This window comes from Octopus bimaculoides, chromosome 3 (assembly GCF_001194135.2).
Source record: "Octopus bimaculoides isolate UCB-OBI-ISO-001 chromosome 3, ASM119413v2, whole genome shotgun sequence".
Taxonomy (NCBI): domain Eukaryota; kingdom Metazoa; phylum Mollusca; class Cephalopoda; order Octopoda; family Octopodidae; genus Octopus; species Octopus bimaculoides.
In genome coordinates, this window is record NC_068983.1 from 8,095,114 (window position 1) to 8,099,452 (window position 4,339).

Genomic DNA, 4,339 nt, shown 5'->3' on the forward strand with positions numbered 1-4,339 from the left:
ATATATATTTATATTTATCAATTTAACAGGTTCATCATGAATTCTACATTCTTTCTCATCATCTTGGGAATATTAATGATGACTGCCCTGACCCAAGGTAAGAAATATATTATGTCATTCGTTAAATAAGTTTTCGAACCTAGTCTAATGGCACTTATGCGTAATTGTGAGTCCAAACATAATCTTGGTGCGGGACTTTTGAAACTGTCTGCAATCAAAGTTCCTTTGCTTAAATGCAAATTAATGCTGGTGGCATTGCGCATTTCATGACTCTTAAACATCATCATTCATTGCTTTATTGAACTTCAATAATTTTGTCTTTAATGGAATCTTTACTAATCAATCAATTCCTACAGATCGAGCTCTCATTATCAATCTCAGTATCACATGTACAATACAATCCAACATAAACACTCAGTTTCTTTTACAGTCTTGAGTATTTCCTGATTCTCTGAGAATATTTACACAAATATAATCACAACAAATTTACTAGGTTACATGAATTTAACCAATATGTGTGTCTTTTATTCTAAGAAGAACAGCTTCACTGTCATATACTATTGCCATCACATCTATCCAATATCAAAACTGATGTAATATGATTTATAACGATAGTTCTTTATTTCCATCTGCACTAATCTCCAGGACGATCTCCTACCTTTCAAGCAGTTCTAAATGAATAAGATCGCATGCATCACTGGGCACCATAAATGTTCTTGCAGATACAATCCAGATTAATGTCATCACTATGATATTTCTATCACAACTTCAGTTCCCGTATTAAACTGTTTGTGCAAAATATGTTAGAAATTTTAGCCTCTAGAATATACTCTCTTTTGTGTCTTCTCAGAAACATCAAACGTTGGAATGTCCTCATTAAGATCTCGAGCCTACGTAGATGTACATTATTAAGGACGTCTCTTATAATCTTATAATTAAATTCTGATAAAACAAATAATTTTCTGAAAATGATGAACAAGCACTCAATAAGATTTTCTAAAATATTAATCGCTGTCTAAAAGAAGCCTCAGATACACCTGTCGTTGAGATAAAGTCATGTCTCAGTAAATTATTTGCCTAGCAGTAAATGTCTCTCGAGTATATAGTATATATGAATTTTATGACTACAGTACAGCGACTTAACATTTTTCCTAAATTCGTTCATTGATTTCATCGACAATCTAAAATAGATTAAAACAATTAGACAAACTGATTTGGGGTAGTCCATAATAGAAATATAATTATGAAGTTCAATCTAGAAATAGATATGAATAATGGGCGAGAGGCATACGTAGGTATTTCGGAAATTCAAGAGAGAAAAAGAGAAACATGGGTTGACGGCAGACCATTGGAAACGGAGGCCACGTTGAAAGCTGACCTGTGTAATAGAAACAATGTAAATCAGGTTCAAAGAAAGTGATAAAGCAAATGAATATAGTAGCTTTAATATCAGTATAATGCATCTTTGCTTGATTTTTAAATATCGTAGAATGATACTAAGACAACTTCTTTTCTAATTTTAGGTGATGTAACAATTTGTGAAAATCAATGCAAGAAAGACCATCTGAAACCTGGAGATTCTCAAGATTTCCCAGATTATATGAAGTGTATTCTTCTGAAATGTTAATGGAGTATATTCGATCTTTCTAAATTGTGTACAGTATACATTAAATAAAATCAGTATCGATATGCGATATTATAAGCAATGATTTTAAAGAGAACATATAAATAGACAAGAAACACTTGCATATCAGATGTGCTTATATCTTATCTGTATAAAATCCATGCTTATAATATCAAATATATCAAGTAATATGAAATCCTGGTTGATTTATAATTTTTTCATGGCGTCATTTGGTTTCCATAAAATGTTTCTGATATAGGAAGCACTTCTATGTTGAACATTTGTCGAATTGTAAAGTTGTCAGTTGCTTAATTGATATATCAAGCAGTTTTTAAAAAATCTAATTAAAGTTAATGCCGGTATGAAAATCATGCTCTACATCAATATTTCTACAGAGTATAGGCAGTAGAAACAACTCTGAAATTTTTATAGTCCTTAAGATTTGTTTCTACAACCTCTGCAGGGCGTAGTTTCACCTGTTGATGGCTACACTATTTGTATAATGTACGTGATTCACTGAATATGAAGTTGATTAAAATGAAAAAAATCACTATTGAAAAACATTTATTCATGCCAGACGACAAAGAAAAGCAATATATTAACGAACAGAACAATTTCTACGGAGCTTTAGTTGCTTCCAACTACAGGCATTTTATTACATATACAATTATCAATATAATCCAATAAAATTTAGTGTTGCCTACATGTGGGCCATATGGCCTACGCTTATAACAATTGCTATTGATTTTCTATGAATATAGAGAAATATAAAATTTCTGTAAATAATCATAGAACGGGATCATAAATTAAAGAACTCAATAAAGACAACATTATACACTAGGGATCTATTATAGTGATGGTCTCTGCTTGGGCACGTCCTATGGATGTGAAACCACTTCAGCACTCCCTGTATCGTCTGGGATCACTTGTGTTCTAAACTATCGCCCTTAACTGGATTATTGGAACTTCGGCTAAGGTGATTAGACCTTGGATGGATACTGTTGTAGTTTACCGCTGCATTCTCCATGCAAGTAGGATGTGAACTCAGGTAGTAGGGCTTCGCAAAATATACCGTAAAGCATTTCTGCCGACGCGTCAACAGTTCTGTCACTCTCCCACCTGAAGAACAACATGAAATAAAGTGTTTTGCTCAAAAGGACAAGGCATCGCCTAGACCGGGTATCGAACCGGTGAGAGTAACATCCCGATCATTGGCATCTGCGCATTCACACTCTAGGGATATTTCTGCATAATAGCATATCAATAAAAGGTCGATGAATTAAAATAAAGATAAAATATCACTTCAATTACCAGAATAAAGTCGATAAATTTATCTTTGATCCATATATCACTTAAAATAGCATATGATATAGCAATTAAAATAGCAGTTGTACATAGGCTACAATAACAGAATACAGGCATTAATTTTATCTTCGACCCTTACAGTAATTTATAAAGCTGTTCAAATAACATATAACAAATAAAATAGCGGTTAAAAACGTAGTAGAAAGCCATTATTTTTGTCATTGATCCTTGTAAGAGTAGAAATAGCAGAATAGAGTCGAAAGATATGTTAGTGGAAAATGTTTATATTACACCTGCGATAAAATTCCTCGTTAAATACATTAGCATAAAGATATATTCATCTGCTGCTACACACACACACACACACACACACACACATTCTCTCTCTCTCTCACACGCACACACACACTCTCTCTCTCTCACACACACATACACACACATGTGCATATATATAAACGTAGTAAAACCAATAAAAAGGTTTCAGTGAACTTGCCACAAGTATTGGAAAACCAACCTTTCGAGCAGTGTTTTCTTTGGGTTGATCTGTAACAATATTTGTTCTGTTAAAAGCACTCCACCACCAACATATCTGGTGAGGAACAGTAATGCGCAACTTATCAGACCAGAGAAAATAGGGAAACCTTATCTTTTTAACAAATGAAGAAATAAATCTCGTCTTAGATATCTATGAATTGGTTTCTGAATTAGGCAAAAGCCCACGAAATTTTGGGGCGAGTGTTACTAGATACTAGCATCCCAATCACAAGATTGGCACTACAGGGTACGGACGGTATTTGAGGACACATGAATTTTTAGTCATTATATTATTTGACTAATTTTTATTTCAGAAAATAAAAAGGATAGGCCCAAGCTTACTAATGAAATGAAAAGGTATGCCGCCATTGTGGCTTTGAAGGCTAAGCATAATGGTTTAGAAATTTCGCGTTTTCTGAAAGTTGCTAGATTTTTTGTCCACAAGATTCGGAGTTAGAGAAAGAAGATGGAAGCGTATTATCCGTATCAAAACGTAAAAATCATTCCAAACGCCTTGATTCTATCAGGATACCTGAATTTATTCAGGAAATTAAGCAAAACAGGAGTGGGTGTGTGGTATAGGTGCAGGCGTAGCTTTGTGGTGTAGGCGCAGGAATGGTTGTGTGGTATAGGTGCAGGAGTGGGTGTGTGGTATAGGTGCAGGAGTGGCTGTCTGGTATAGGCGCAGGAATGCATGTGTGGTTATAGGCGCAGGGGTGGCTGTGTGGTAAGTAGCTTGCTTACCAACCACATGGTTCTGGGTGCAGCCCAACTGCCTGGCACCTTAGGCAAGTGTCTTCTACTATAGCTTCGGGCCGGCCAATCCTTGTGAATGGATTTGGTAGACGGAAACTGAAAGAAGTCTGTCGTGTATAT

General features: G+C 34.8%; 1 long non-coding RNA gene across 1 annotated transcript in view; it reads left to right on the plus strand.

The window, feature by feature from the left end:
* LOC128247393 (uncharacterized) overlaps positions 1 to 1,765 on the plus strand; it is a 3,886-nt gene extending 2,121 nt beyond the window's left edge. Inside the window, exons 2-3 of the long non-coding RNA XR_008263772.1 lie at positions 30 to 97; positions 1,524 to 1,765. This is a non-coding gene — a long non-coding RNA (uncharacterized LOC128247393). The remainder of the gene's footprint in view (positions 1 to 29; positions 98 to 1,523) is intronic.
* The last annotated feature ends 2,574 nt before the right edge of the window (positions 1,766 to 4,339 follow it).